This window comes from Passer domesticus, chromosome 10, assembly GCF_036417665.1.
Source record: "Passer domesticus isolate bPasDom1 chromosome 10, bPasDom1.hap1, whole genome shotgun sequence".
NCBI lineage: Eukaryota > Metazoa > Chordata > Aves > Passeriformes > Passeridae > Passer > Passer domesticus.
In genome coordinates, this window is record NC_087483.1 from 40,005,152 (window position 1) to 40,022,086 (window position 16,935).

A 16,935-nucleotide genomic window follows, 5' to 3' on the forward strand; every position below is an offset into this window, starting at 1 on the left:
ATATTATCTTCTGTGAATGCCTTAAGTGACTGAGTGCAGGCAGCAGGCGGAGGGGTGCCAGGGTGGGGAATGAAGAGTTAACCAAAAAAATGACTGTCATTTCTCTCCCTCCTAGCAGCTATTGCTCCCTCAGACTTTCAAGAGGAGCCACAAGACTCGAGTGAGAGAATCACTTTGAGATTCTTCTGCGAAGACAAAGAAATAGTGTGTGCCGAGGCTGGTAGGCTTCCTTCCGTCACTCATGGATGCTCTGCCAGGATTTCCCACCTGAGACAGATTGCGACGCATGTTCGAATCACTCATGCAGGAGAAGCAATACACAAGTTCAGTGTAAAGCCACTTTAAAAGCTCATCGGGTGCATACTTTACTTGTACAAAATACCTTATTCATGATGGAGCAGTGAGGGCCTAGGTAATTACTTGAATCAAGGTGGCCTCAGAAGTGTTTAAATCTACAAGGACACTTAGAGCATGAATAATGCAAAATAATTTGCATCTAAATTTTTTAAGTGTTCTTTATTCAAAAACTAAAATGCAGTTCCGATTAAAGTTTGATGAGTGAAAGCTGAGCACTTCATACCCACTGTGAAACGTCTCCTATTTGTGGAAATTATTTCAGACAGTGGTAAAGGGACAAAAGAGATCAAAAAAAAAAAAAAGTTGGTGATTAATCTGCATTTCTTTCAAGCCACCCTTTTTCCACCATGTTTGGTGAGTAGGAAGTTAATTTCCGAACTTGCTAGTCTGATACCATCTACATTTCACCCCTTTAAAGCAGCCCCATCGAAAGCACAGCTCTAATTATTAACCAAACAAAATAACTATTCTTTTGCCTCTGATGATAGCGCAAAGCCGCTCGTGGCTCTGAAATTTGTCCAGTATCTCTTAGTGCAATTAATCTCGCTTCTGTCCCCGTCAACCTCTTTGGAAAAGCCTTACATGCAAAAATACCCTAGCTGCTTCTCACTCTGTGCTTATAGGGCAAGGGCTTGCATTTCTTCACTTGGAGCGTGTTGCATCCCTTTCTTTTGAATTTGCCATTGACAGCATAAACTGCCGTGTATATCATCGGTTCAGCACTTTATTATATCGTCTCTAGTCCTATTTTAGAATGTGTTGAGCAACCCCCATAAAAATTGTTAAAGAGGAAGGAGTGAACAAGACAAATGTTGTGTAATGCGCTCGCTGAAAATTATGCCTGGGCTGGAGGCAGAGGAGAAAAAGGGAGAGGGGAAGCATGTCAGAAACAGCCGTTTTCGTGTGCAGACGTCAGTGATCCCGTTGTTAAATGTGCTTAATTCACGATTATGTTTCCAACACTCGACCCTGCCCATCTCACTGGCGGGAAGGCACCGAGAGAAGAGACATTCAAAGTTGGAGAATTCTCAGATCCCCGGAGATTTCTACAGGAGAATCTGCATGGATCTGCTCCCCGGTTTGTTCCTGCCCTCCACACCCAATGTCTTGCTGCAGTACGAGAGCCAGACCTTCCCAAAAGCAGCCCCGGGAGCAAGAGGGATGTTTTTTTCCAGCTGCTAAAACCTCAGGTCGGGAAATCTGCTGGGATCCAACAGGTTAGGCAGGCAGCAAAGTTTTAAGCGCCGGCTCACTGTGAGCAGCTAAACTTTAAAGGCCCCTTTGCAAAGGAAAATCATTTTCCTTCTGCAGCCCTTATAAAGAATAAAGACTTCCAATTTATTACCGGCTCGAAAGCTGGCTGCCACTTTATTGGACTTTCAGATGAGTGTGCTCGCCACGCTTTCTTAGGGAGAGGATCTGCTACGTTTTTCTTGGATTTGGAACAATGCGAACATTTTTTTAACTCATTGAACAAAGATTTCCCCAGCAACAGACCCCCTGCTCAGCAGGTCACCTATCTTTGCGACAGTTTTTCTTTTCCCACGCTAACCCTAGGGCTCATTTGCATAAGGTCTCTGTTGTGACAATTAGTTTCAGGTGAGCTGATTTCTATGAGGTTTGCCCAAGACGATACACAAGCTCTGGGCCTCCCTGATCCTGGCCCTAATTGCGACTGACTGGCACCAGACACAATCACCCTCTTGATTCAGCAAATTGTCCTGCAAGTAGCTTGTTGTGACCCTGCAATGCACAAATCATATCATGTCAGCCCGGCATAGTAAACAGTGAATAAAGCAAATTCAAAAAAAAAAAAAAAAAAAAGGTTTCATAATAGCTTCTCCATCTTCTAGCCCCAGTGGACAAGATGAATACAAATTAAACCTATATCATATCTGTGTGCTGGTGGAAGAGGTGTCTCTGCCTTGAGTAACAACTTTGGTTTTCTTGGGAGTTTTTTTGGGGGGCTATTTTTAATTTGCTTTGGGGGGAAAAAAAAAAATCAGATGTTGCTTCATTCTGTCACCTGGGGAAAAATTCCCCAGGTAGAGTATCAGGGTCACTGTAAATACTTCCTAGCTCGTTGTTGTGGAAATAAGCAATATATTCCTTCATCATTCCAGAAGGTACATGGCACAGCCACATGCACATTAGTTGGGCTCCACTCAAGGAAAATACAAATGCAAAAGGCCACCTGACTTTTGGGAAGTTGGGACAGAACTTTTCCCAAAGTACCCAGGGAGGAGGGGGGGTGCAGGGTGACCTCACCCCACTTCTCCATGGCTGGCAGTCCCTCATGCCACCACAGCACTGCTTTGGGCTCAGTCCTGGCTGTTTCAGAGCAGTGATAACCCTGTGGATTGGTTATTGTCGTGTCAGGCTGGGGAAACACGCAGCCTCTGAGATGGGCAGGGAAGAGGAACAAGTAATAAATCCAAGGGGACAAAGGCAGAGTTAAGGAGGCTGGAGGAGCACCTTTAACTGCCGCACTGACAATAAAGCTTGGTCAGGATGAAGAACTGTCCTTATCTGTGAATAACTCCCTTTTCCTCAGTTTGACTCACAGTTTTCATGTTATTTTTTGGTGTGATGCTCAATTCTTTCCTACCAGAGTAGCTCCGGCTGTGACCTCCGCCCCGTGAGTGTGAGTCAGGAGAGATTCCCTCCCCACCTTATATATTGCTTTTTATTTTTTTTAAACGAAGACTAATTTGCAAAATATTATTCACCATAGAGACAAAAGCTGCTCCCCTGCTGTAACTGGGATATGAAGGGTAAACTCAAATCCAGACAGGTATATTGAGTCCTGACTTCAGAGAGACACCATGAGCGCAGGATTAGACCCCTCAAATACATTTCATAATGATCATTATGTGAATTAGATTAGACTATTAGTTTTGGACTACTTTTAATCTCCTGGGGAAATCTGTATTTACATTTGGGTTGGGTTTTTTTTCCCCCTGATGCAAATTGCTTCCCCAAATAAATAGTTATGTTAAAAATCCTAGTAAAAAAACTGTTTCAAAATCCTTCACTGACCGTGGCTGGCAGCCAGTGTGAGAGGTCAGCCTGCCAGCCCCAACAGTTTGCAGCTGCAGTCGAGGTAACTATATAGGCAAAAGTGCATCTGACACAGTGCATTGCTGTTAATCTGCACTCTTATCAACTGATACAGGCAAAAAGTACTAATTGTTTATGTGCATATACAGATAAAAGTAAGAATGAAAGAAAAGTCTTCCCTCAGCTGTGAACACCAAATTTTACCCCAGGAAAAAAAACAAAACTGCAGGGTGGGAGACCTTATTCTTCTTTGCTGGTACAATTACATTGATTTAAAAGTCATTAAATCTTCTGATATTCCTGTGATCTCAGGAGTTGTTTATGACCTGGGGTTCTGTCCCAAGCATGCCTGAATAATGTGAGGGAGGTGGGGGATACCCCCTCACTGCAGGCAGGCTGGGCTCCCCCAGCCTCACACTCTGTACATTTGCAGGACATTTACGTTACATTTGGACACACAAACAGGACAGGCAGCACTCTTGGAGCAGGACACAAGGTCAGCCTCGGGTTACTTCTTCCAGTGGTGTGCATTATCCTGGTGGGAATCCCCATCAGTCCCCCCTGATCCCTCCTGCCCAGAAAGGTGCACAAGAGGAAGGACACTCAAAGTCCTGCCTACCATAAACATCTCCATGGACAATTACAAAGCTCCCAACACCGCTGTCACCATACAAACCCTGCCAGGCTTTGGCTGGGCTGTACAAACCCACAGAGTACAGCCTGAAGCACTGCTACCATACCCAGTCACAGAGGTGGCAGGCCCAGGTGGCTGCCCACCACTTGCCATCAGGCCAGGGCTTGGCTGTGGATGCTCAGCAAGAGACCTCCCAGACCTCACCTTCCCCATTTTTAACGTGTGTCCCCTTTTCATGGCATCCTGTGTCCCTGCTAATGCTTTTATCCCTCTCTTGTGACACAAACCATGCTTTTACACCGAAGGCAACACAGCGAGCTGATTTTGCACTTTAACCTTCAGCAACTCTGATTCTAATGCAAGGCAAAACTTTTAGATTTTTAAGTAAATAAACAGTTGATTCTGACAAAAAATGACTATTCCCTGAGGGGACATTTTTGTGAAACTGCGCCAGGTACAAAAAAAAAATGTATATTTTTTGGCTTGGTCATGAAACTGTCAAAACACAACTCTAACATGTTTTGCTGCATATGTAATTTTTTTCCCACAGCTCTTTCCGAGCAATGCTTAATTCTGAATTCTTTCTGCACCCAGCATTTGCAAGGAAATTGATAGATGCACAAGCATTTCAAGCTGAGTTTCTAAGTGAGTGAAATAGAACAGCCAAGAGAAAGGAAGAGGATAAAAGCAAGACAAAGCCAGAGAAACTTTGTTAAACTTTCCCAATAAATTATATTTTTGAGAAACAATTCACCCTCAAAACAGAGCTTCGGTGAGATTTAAGCAGGGAGAAGGTTGTCTGCTGGCCCTGGGCACATGGGCTAAGTTTCACCTTCTGTGCTCATGTAACTTCACTTAATTTTATATTTATCTGCTCTCTCTCTCTCTCTCTCTTGCTCTCTCTCATATACAGATATATGTTTGTATATGTAAATATCAAAGTATCTTGATCATAGTTGTGATTAAAAACTTCACTTTTACTAAAAACAGCTATGGCACTGCTCTTTAAAATAATAATATATTTTCCCAAGTGCCTTCAATGTTTCATCCCAGCAACTGAAACAGAGACAATCCTTTGTATGTTGAAATGTATAATTATCATGTAGCCAAAAGGGAGGGTGTAATTTTCACATCTGATTACAAGGGAAGAGTGTAAGTGAAGCTGCCTTGGTAAACTTACACTTGTTTACAGAGAGCAATACCTTTGATATTAAAAACTCCAAACATGTAAAATGCTGGAAAAAATCAAGATTGTCACGCACCAAAGCTAGACATCAACAACAACAACAAACCCTAAGCAATTTTTTTGGCACAGTTACATATGAAAAGTCAATTCTTCTGTACTTGGGCTGTTCTCCTCACTTGAGATGTTTGTTAAGAGACAAATTGTTTTTGCACAGTTTGTGTGGAAGGTTAAGAAGCTGAAGATCCAGCGTTACTTAAAAAAAGGAGGGGGGAAGAGATTTCAAATGTTTCTACTGTTTATAGCTCTACATTGGGAGTTTAAATTAGAGAAATGCTTTTCATATTTGACTCCATCTTCACAGAATTTACTTCTCCTAAATGTTACTGCATTTGCTTTCAAGTTTCTGGTTTTCTTTTTTTTTTTTTTCAATAGATGAACTTTCTCCTGTTTATTTCTTTTTATCTTTCTTTCTTTGCTGATCTGCTTCCCATTAACTGAGCTTCTGCTCATGTGAAATTATTTTTTGACCACATAGGACAAGATGGTATCAAGGAAAGGAAGAACTGTTAGAGCAAATATCACTTACCAAGGAGATTAAAGATAAGCAGAAAGATCATACTACAGGTAGAAGAAAAAACTACTGAAAAACCAAGAAAGATATCAGAAACTGTTTAAAATTAGATGAAAGTATAATTGTTAAAAAGTTGTTGTATTTTTAGAAATCATTAAAAACTCTGTGCAAGCATTGGATATCAAAGCATGATAATCTCAGGCTTTTGCTACCCAAGAAAAAGAAGGGAAATGAGAAGGAAAACCAGATTATTTTTAGTATATGGAAAACTCAGCTGTTTGTTAGAGTATGAAAAAAAGGTCATATAATTAACATGTACAACATCTATCAACAAGACTATGATAAGCCCCTATTTTCTAAAGTGTGTCTTTTTTTCCTGCCCTAAAATTAAGTTCCTGATCCCATATCCTTGCTCTGAACCTCACATCCATGGGAAAAAAAACACCTACCACAACAAGTAAAGTATATAAAAAATAAAACGTAACCCAGTAATAACAGTAATTCCACTTGAGGGTGCATGTAGTTACTTAACAAGTGGTTTTATCTTGTGCAGAAAGACATGAATGCAAGGGCTACCGAAAGCAATTTAATACCAGGTGGGGGTTGACATTAATCTTTCATGACAATAATATTGTGGTGTTACAGGAGGGCAAAAACAAATACCTTCCTGCACGTAGAACCACTTCCCTAAGAGTCTGTGCCTGTCTTAAAAACGCACGTACAGAATTGATGTATGGCCCTAAATTCATAATGAATATGATTATTAAACAGTCTCCACTGGTGCAAATAATCGGACCTGTCCTCCTTCTGCTTCCCTTAGGTGTGATCCAAGCTCTCTGTGAGCAGTGCAGGAATGCTATTCCTCCTGGAATGGGCCAGGTTTGGTGAGCCCAGGCTGTGCAGAGCTGTTTTCTGCAGCACACAGAGCCAAATTCTGTCTGTGGTTGAGAGCAGTGCCATGAGAGCCAACGGGGCTGCACAGGGGTGGATGGTGTGCCTGAGGTAGACACAGCTTCTGAGCAGCATTAGTGTACTTAAAACAACAAATTAATGTCTGTGGAACACTAATCAATGTTTGGTGCACTCCACATTTTTCACTGAGTTGTTAGAGTACATTTGCTTATATTTTGCACTATTTTAATTTAGCCATATTGATCAAACTGAACACTCAATAAGACCCTAGGCACCTTAGCCTTATTAAAATTAGTCAACTTGAAGTAAGTGAGCGGAGGAAGTAATGGAAACTATTCAGAGATTTAAATACAGTGCAGCCCACTTAAATAAATACCTGTTAATGAAATAAATCTGTATATGCACATATTTCCTAAGAAACAAATTATTAAGGAGGCCCTTTAGAAGAATAAGACTCAAACATATTCCTTAGTTTAAAATAGAAATATTTCTGTGTACATTTGTGTTTGCTGTGTTACACTTGGGGAGTCCATGCTGAACTTTCCCATCAAAGCAGTTATCATTCTTAGAGTCTTACAGTGTCAAAATTGATAAAAATGTCCCTAATTAACTCATAAGTAAACACTGCTGTGGGGTTTTGGTAGCTCTACCAAAGGAGTTTATCCCAGGAAGAGTAGAACTCATCTGGGCCAGCACCCAGAAAAGAATATCTGGGCAGCTGCAGAACTGAAATAAAAGGCATTTAACATGCAGTGGAAAAAAATAAAAGTCATACAGCCTACTCTTTACAAATAATACATCTTTGTCTTCAGAAAATTGTATCTTTTTTTTTAAGCAGGGGTAGAAAGGCAAGATGAGAGCACCAGTTCCAAGGCTTGGCTTGAGCAGGGATTCACAGTACAGCTCTTTTTGGCACATCTCTGGAGCTCAAAATATTGTTTTTCAAAACATTGCTGTTTTTCAACAAAAATGGGAGATTAGACAACATCTTCAGCTGATTAATCCTCTCTGCTCTCTGAGGGGGTGACCTATGATAGTGTATTATTTTAGCCAGGGAAAAAAAATTCCACCACGCAGCAAACTCTTCCTGCGGTACCTACAAATGAATTAGGCTAAAAAGTGGGTAGAGGATCTGCGGAGGTTTTCTGGACTCCTTGCTTTGGCGGATGTCTTTAGAGGGCTTTGTATACTCATTTTTTTCCCCTAGTCCAATAAAAGATATTAGCTCTTTTCCCCGAGCAAAATCCCTCTCATGAATTAGGCCCTAAACTTGCAACTAGTGTGATATTGCTGGCCAGGTTTCACCCCAGTAAAATTCTAATCTATACTTTGTCTTGCAGAATTAAGAAGAAAATGCATATCAGCAGAATCTCCTCTCTACTTTATTTCATTTATAAATTACGAGAATGATGCTATTATATATTATTAATTTCTGCTGTTCTCCAACTCGGCTGCAGCAGTGAGCTGCGGATGTTGGAACGGTGTAATTATGTTCTAGTAGGGCAGCCATCCGTTTCCTTTCAAAAATTTACAGGATTCTTAATCATGCTGCTCATTTGGGTGCGCAGTAGCGAGGATGGCGAAACACAAACAGGGCACGTTCGTTTACACAGGAACACCTGCTTAGCATGATAGCAGATGTCAGTCAGCAAGCAGAACACAAAAGAAAAATATCAACAACAGCAAACTAGAAGCATTTTTAACTCGGTACGAAGATCTCTTGTCTGGGGGAAGCCAAAGAAAGGGGATGTGACTTTGCAGGTTAAAGTGGAGGTGCGGTGACGATTTGGAAAGTCTCAGCCAATGTTCCCCAGGGACAGGGTCAACAAATCCAAGACAAACTGCTTGTTGGATGATGGGATATTTAACAATTTCTCCTTCTAGAGGTCACTTTTGCCAGCTTGATGCTAAGCATCTTGCAAGGGTCATTGTAAATGTATGGAATATTGGATAACTACAGCAAAGTAGTTGAGAGGAGTAAAATCCAGAGAACTACTGCTCCGTGTGTAAGGGTCTGCCAGCATTCCCACTGCAACTGCTTACTCTCAAGGCTTTAACTTTAAATGTTTCATCCCGGGCTGCCTCTTGGCTCTCCCATCTCAAATTGAGAGCATTTCTGTCTGGTGCATATTTTATGAAATAAAAAGATGCCAGCGGAGGAGCAAAAGTTCAGTGATTTTGGGCTCTCCCGTGCAGTGCTCCAGCCACACCTCTCTCAAGGAGGCATTGGGAGCAGAGCCCGAGCCGAGCTGTGGCAGGCAGGTATTAATAATCCCCCTCCGTGGCATAGGCAGTAACTACTCTTCCCCAGGATTGTTAGTATTCAGAACGAGTCAACTTGCGTGGGTCCGTGCATTAAGGGCTCCCTAAGTATGCATTGACTTGATACCCAGTAATGGCTTCTAAGGAGCCGTTATGTAGTGCCGTGTCAATGATCCATGCATTGAGGACTCCCTAAGTACGCATTGACACGATAGACCGGAACGGCTCCGAAGAAGCCGTTACGGTCTATCATGCCAATGATCTGCGGATATTGGCAGTGCCTCCCACACTTCTGCAGAGACTGTAAAAGTCTCTGAAGAAGCTGTTATGATCTCAGTGGAAGGACCATCAATCAGGTCGATGGCAGGGTTGCGTTTTGCCATTTTTCCAGCCCATCGTTGGGAGGCCTTGTGCTGCTTCTAGAGTTGGATTGAAAGAACGGACAAAATGTAAAGGCTGCCCACCCATGGAGTGGGTCTGGGACTGTGCAGAGCTAACCAGGATTGTAATATGACCTCTGGATGTATCTGGTTTTGGTTTTTAGTTCCAGCAACTTCCAGATGGGACTCCTTGACCAACTCCCTTCAACTCTTCCTACGTTTGTTTGCTCTCCTTTAGTGAGCATGGAAAGGGATGACATCTTTTGAGTGAGGATTGCAGTGGGGCTTGGAAAATGGGAATTTAGAGCAGTTACAACTAAGGCTGGTGTGATCTCATCACTGGTGGAGGGCTGAGATGAATAAGGTGTGTACATAGAATCGCGCAATGATTTGGGTTGGAAGGGACCTTAAAGATCATCCAGTTCTAACCTCCTGCCATGGGCAGGGACATCTTCCACTAACCAGGTTGCTCCAAGCCATGTCCAACATCACACCTTTCACACCCAAGCACGCAGACAAAGCTACACTGAAAGGAAGTCTTACTTCTAAAGTTTTATAAACTTCTGTCTATTGAGTTTATATAGTTTCCATCCACTAATTTCTGTGTATTCACATCAGTTCTGAGAATTACTGCTTGGCAGAAGGTCATCTCTATTTTCTATGATGCCAAAACTTTCTATGAAAATGCTGGGAATATCTTTTCCATGTCTTCTTTGATATATGAATTTTTTTTTAATGTTTTAAAGGTACATCATTCACAATGAAGTTTTAATTCATCCTAAGTCTACGACCACAAAACACTGCTTAACCAGCTGGTATTGTTTGTGTCTACTTTTCCATACTCTTTCAGGGAAAACTTGACTTTTTACTCTTTCGTATTCATTTCATACTACTGTTGAGGGAAGATGGAGCTATAGTAGAATAGAGGTATATAGAATACTCCACCTACTTTATACATTGGTTAGAACTAGATGATCTTTGTGGTCCCTTCCAACCCAAGCCATTTGATGATCCCATGATTCTCTGATGATAATAAGCCCATTTATGGTATGATCCCCCATAATTTAATTTACATCTACTTGGATAAATGTTAGCAGGTCACTGGAGAAAGACTGTAACCATACCTTGTGGAAAGCAGAGATCCTCAAGCAAGAAAAAGTAGAATTATTGTGCAGGTTGGAGCACCAGAGAGAGACCTTGTCTGTAGCCAGGCTGGCCTGAAAAGTGTGAGCTCAAAAAAAAAAAAAAAAGAAACTGTGCAAAAGGAGATGGAGGAACATTATAGAAGATCAGAAAGGGTCATGATAAAGGAGAAACTGAGAAGACAGAGAAGTCTCAAGGAGCAGTGGTTATTAATCCCAGGTGCCTCTTTCTTTGGACTCAAAGACTGAAATATTTTTAAGTGTATTCTCAGATGTGTGGAAGCACTAGATTTGTCCAGAGACTGGTACCCCAAATCAGTGATAGTTTTGGCATTGTTAATAATCAGCTTGGAGTTGTAGACTATCTGTAGCCACCAGGTCCACAACAACATCACCAGCAAACAGAGGAGAGAAAACAACACGAAAACTACTGAAACCTTGAGACATGCGTGGGTTTTATCAACACAGCCCTTACTCAAATGCCTTTCAGGTAGAGGAATGTGCAACATATCCGGAAAGCCACAATTTTTCCTTGGATTACCTGCTCTCCAAAGGCAAAACTATTAATTCTTTAAGAATGCACCTTTGGGATTTAAAGCCTCTTTGGGGTGGCCCTGAGAATCTATGGGCACCAACCACCACCACAGCCCAAATTCCATTCAACATCTCCCTTCATGCTGCACGTTGCAAATTTGTATGAAAAGTTGCATTTCCATATCTGGACAGCCGAAGACGGCTGTCTTTTGGAAAAGAACCCTAAGCTTTTCACTAAATTTAATCATCTGGGGGTTTCAACCCTACTGAGAAGGAAGAGAAGATATCGTTTTACAATGATTCAGACCATATTTCACAGGCAGTATTTAATGGATGTTTTCAGGTATCTCATGTTATAACGCTGCCCCTACAACATGTGCTAAGCCCTCTATGTAAAACCTCAAATATTTTTTTCTATCTCTGGGAAGGAACAGGAGTTTGCCTCCTTCTATGTGTATATTTATTAGTAAGAATTTTGCACGGTATTTGAAGCCTGGCATTTTTTACCAGTCGAGGCTTAAGAGGAAAACTAACACAATGTAATGTTTTGTGTCTTTTTTTTGTCTATGCAGACCAGTCACTGAAAAGGTGCAAAGCACTTTTAAAAGTACGTTTTCTGAAATTCAAAGCCTTTTAAGAAAGGTACACAATGCAAGAATACGCAGCTGCAATTTTAAAAAGGCTACTGCTCCTTTAATGCCCAGCTGGTCCTGAGATGTAATAAAATTGACATATTGATTCCTTTGAATTTACAAATGCCTGTTTCATAAACTCCATCTCCAAAGCCTAGGCATCTTTAGAGCACTGTCATTTTTTTCTCCAAATGGATCAATTATGTGCCCACGTAATCCTGTTACCTGTGAAATCCATGCATACTTCTCCCATTTGCTGCAGTTCCCAGGCGGACAAACTTGCATTATGTACGCATAAACAAACAGAGCATTTTCCTGATATTAGGGATTGTTTTCAAAGTGAAAAGCAATCTCCTGGGTCCTTTACTCAAAAAAAACCCCATACATAGTGCGGTGTTCCTCCAAGTAACCTCACTGCACTATATGTATAATTATTACACAACACAGCAAATCATTAAAAAAACATTGAGTCCCTCTATCTCAAATGCTTCAACTGCAAAAAGGCACCAAGACTTAGCCAGCCCTCTTTTTCCTCCTGAATCAAACTTTCCCATTTCTTTCTCAGCTTCTTTATGTGATAATTATTGCCATATCTATAAGGAAATCGCATTCATCGGAAATGTTTCTGCGTGACTTAAATATTAGAAAAACACCCACAGCAAAATTTGCTGTGGAAGTTTGGGGCTTTTTTATTTTATTTCTAGGATAATTCATCTTTTCATCGTGCTGAGTACCTTTCCATCATTTACACACACACAGACAGAGAGTCAAGCAGGCATTAACCTGCAAACCTACCACTTATGCATATAAATGCATCACACATACGACTATTCCCATATCCCGTGGCATATTATTTGTATGAATATATACCATGCACAGAAACACATTTATACACACACACCCCATGCACAATCCTCAAATATAAGCAGAGAAAAGGAGAATAAATGTGTTTTTCTCTGTATATGAATTGTTTATAAAGTACCGTGTACATACATAGATATGAATTCTTGTTTCACTCTTTCAGACTGTGCTGTATCTGATTTTCTACACTTCACTGGGCAACCAGCAGTTCAGTTACACTACACTTGCCCTGTACAATTTGTCTCTAAAAGGTTCCCAAAATTATGAAACATCCTGTCTGTTGCATGACCTGCTCACCACAGTGCCTCAGCCTGAGGTGCATCCACAAATATAGAGAGGATGGCACAAAAAAAATTTAGTACATATATATGTTTGATGGTTGAAGCCCATACAAGTGGCCCAATACACCCCTGCCATTGTGCAGGAGTGGGTTTTAAAGATAAATGGCTGCATGTTAACCAGATTTGACATGCTGCACAAAAGCAGCCACCTTTGGTCCCATGACACAGCCAAACAGAAAAAACAACAAGCAGTCCTGGCAAAAGATGTCCAACGTGAATAAAAGCCCAACAATTTGTCACATAGTCGTTACAAAATGTTCCAGGCTTTGGGGCTTGCCATGGGACAGCAGTGATAAGAGGAGCATAGAAAAACGAAGGCTGGGGGTGTTGGGGTGGCAGAAGAGTTAAAACTCGAGGAAAGCTCCAGTAGTTCCAAAGGGGAAACAAAGAGGATATTTTCATTTGGCTCTTTGCAAAGACACACACACACACACACACACACACACAAAAAAAAAAAAAAAAAAAAAAAAAAAAAAAAAAAAAAAAAAAAAAAAAAAAAAAAGAGAAGAAGCTGTAATTAATTAAATCAAGAAGTTCAGTTGTTTTGAGAAGTGATTGAAATCTGACATGCAAAGTAGAAATATTTACGTTTGCTTTCTATTTTAGGAATCTGCGAAGCTACTTTTCCTTCACTGCACTTCCCCACCACTACAATGGCCACGGCTCAGTTTATCCAGTAATAAGCTGTGGCTGTTCGGGGCCAAATCCTGCTCATGTTTCTCATGGCATTTGGTCTTTCCTCATGGGAACAGGCCCAGAAAACTCCAAGGATGTGGCTGGAGTTGAGGTCTGGCAGCAGAGCAGTACCTGAGATCCTGCTTTCCTTTGAGTTCACGTAAGACAGAAGAGAAAAAGTCCAGACTTAGGCTTGGTTTGATGAGCCTGAATTCCCAAACCAGCTTGATCCTGCAGTTTTCCACTAAAACCAGCCATGGGCATCAAACCCTACTTTGCTGTTCCATGTCCCCCCAGAGTCACCCAGGTATTCCCATCAACTGCAGTTGGGTCAGGATTTGCACCTATGCCAGTCCACTGGGATTTTGATGTATTTTTAGAGCCCCTATACCAAAATAAGGAGCTCAAATGCACCAGTGCAGCTGCTTGCTAAGCTCCACATAACGGAGCTCACATTGTAAAATACCTTTCAGTCAATAATCATTATTGGTTCAGTGATTACCCTTCGCTTCTTTATATTCAGTGGCAGAAAACTGGGGAGGAGGGGGCAGTTAAAACAATATCATCCTCTAAATTAGAATAACCAGTTGTATAATAAACTGAGATTCTGGTTATTAGGAACATACATTTGTAATTTTCTCAGACAAATTCCTTGGCATCCGCTCGCCCTCTGACGAAACAACGGATGATACTTGCTCTTCCTCAGTCCCACAGAATGGCAGAGTGCTTTGGAGATATTAAGCTCTGTCAATGAGTTCAGCAGTATTTCCCTGTCTCATAGACAGGGAAAATGAGCATGGGGAGGTTAATTGACTTGCTGGAGAGCACTTGATGCTGCACTCACCTTCCCCAGCTCAACCAGCGCTGGGCCAGGGCTGGGAAGAACATCCCACCACATCCCACCTGCATCCTCTGCCCGACCAGGCTGCAGCCTCCTTGAAGCATCCCAGCAGTCCAGCATGGACCAGCATGGCATGGCCTTCCCCTTGTCCCTTCATGGGCCTAATCCCTTCGCAGGGGTTTTTGTATGAGTAAATTAAATAGCATCAAAATCGCCTCTGAAATGCACAGGGCTTATCAAAAGGGGAAAAAAAAAAAACCACAACCAAGTGTCAGCCAGAAGAAAAGTTCATTATTATATGTCAAGGAAAAATTAATAGAAAGGGCTTCAATAGTTAAATTACATGGGTAGATCAGGCTTTCTGCAGGAAGACCAGCTTGCCTTAATTAAAGCATGTTCTGTTCAAAAGCCACTGTGCTCGTGTTTTACAGCAACCTGATACCAACACCTGTAGTCCTTGCTCAAAAACTCCAACTGCTTTCCCATATTCCAGCCCAGCGATCCACGTTATCGAAAGTCTGAGTTATTTTTAAATGGATGGGGGGACAACTAAGCCAGGGCTCTCTGTGGAGTCGAGCAGGGGGACGAGGACTGTTCAAATCATGGAAATGTCAGTTCCAGCAATGTGTGCCTTGGATTATTTTTTTTGGACTGTCAAGAAGATTTTAAATCTTTAATATCTGTTTGTTGTCAGGTTTGCCTCCAGCTTTTTGTATCTGCAGGTCGTATTTTTTGTTGTTGTTAGGAATTAGCATTTCTCATTTGCTAGCTGAAAGTTTAGGAGAAAGCACCAAAATGCCGATAAACAAAGTTCATCTCAGGGAAAATCTCTGTATGCATAACCTAGTTAACAATTCTTTCATGGTTTCAGGATGAAATTTGAAATGCATGTTGAAAAAGAGAGTTCCTACAGAAAGCATCAGTACTACCGAGGCTTTTTGAGTGCGCTGTACTAATTTTAAACAAGAAATCATTATAATTTCCGTGCCGTATTAGCATCTCTTTTATTTTCTGGTATCTCTGCTGCACTATTTCAACTCACTGCAGGTTGCTGTTACTTTTTTTTGATACCACATCGTTTAAACACACACCGGAGCTGAAGACATTCAGGATTACTGGGGACTTCAATCAACATTTTTGGCCTTTGTAAAGGATCTTAGCCAAACATTTGGTGTAGTTAAACTCCAACTGATGCCACAACACACAGAATATCACTCCCCAAAAAGTGCAGAACTGATGCATTGTGCCATCTCTGGCAGCATTCGTTCAGTGTTTGCTGCGACTGGGGAGGAAGAAAGATACGGAATGCACGGATTGATTTTCAAATTACCTCAATATTTTGAAAACATTTTCACCTGCATGCTGAGAATGCTAAGAATAGGCAGGAAGGCAATTGTGCATTTGCACAGCCTCCACTGCATTCATTTATAAATTACCTCATCACTGACTGAAATTAACACTGATTCTTACAGGCAATTTCTCAATTTCCAATGCTAATTACATTTTTTTTACTTTTAAATTCTGTACCACCTGTTTTGGGCAAGACATCTTAGGCAGCGCGACCGCATTTAATCACAATTTTAATTAACCGCCCTGTAGATGTGAAAAAGAAGCAATTATAATATAGATGAATGATGATTTTTCTGCATTAAATTGTTTTGTTTCCCTGGTATGTTGATTGTAACACAGCACACAAATACAGTAACTGTACAATTTTTTTCTATTGTAATTTAGTAATTGTTTTTGGAAAACCAGTTTGGGAATGAGTGACTTCATCTGTTTACAAATTGATTGATACTGTTAACTCACTGATTGCTGCAGCATACATTTTGTATTGCACAGCCTAGCATAAAATATAATTAGGCATGCACAGACTTTGCAGCACCATTTTGGAATCTGAAAATCAACTGTAACCGAAGTGTGTTTTCCTTGAGCATCCTCGTATCAGCCGCGGCTGATGATACGATAATCAACAAACAATGGGCTTTTCCCATCCTGCCGCTGGTAGAAACCCTTGGATTTAATCTGATAGTCTCACAGTGTAAGGGTTAGAGTTGGGGTTTTTTTTCAGAATGTGCTTTGCCAGGCCTGGGAGCTGAGGGCTGGCAAGTCTGCAGCTTGCCCAACTCCCTCAGATCGCTATCGGGAAGGAGCAGGCGAGTGATGGAAAGAAACAATGATGGCAAAAAGAGCCGTGGCTCACAAAACGCGGGGATCGTTCCTGACACGCGTGTGCTGTGGCACCGGCTATCTCCAGTTACACGTTACAGGGGGAAAAGAGCTCGATCTGACTCATGGCTGGCAGACACAGATCGGCCAAGTTACATATATATATATATATGTATATATCCCCACGGAGAAGCGCGAGACCGTTCCCATTGGAGGCAAAGCCTAGTGGCTTTCCCAGGGAGCCAGGTCACACCGGAGCGGAAAGGGAGCAGATGTGCAGCACTAGCAGCACCTGGCCTTTGGGACACAGTGCCACCACCACTGTGCTCTATCAGCAACCCAGGATGGTCCTGCTGAGCATCTCCCACCTTAGGGCTG

At 41.6% G+C, this 16,935-nt stretch overlaps 1 protein-coding gene across 1 annotated transcript in view; it reads right to left on the reverse strand.

Annotated features, from left to right (window-relative positions):
* ZEB2 (zinc finger E-box binding homeobox 2) overlaps positions 1–16,935 on the reverse strand; it is a 113,860-nt gene that overhangs the window by 79,680 nt on the left and 17,245 nt on the right. The window lies entirely within an intron of this gene.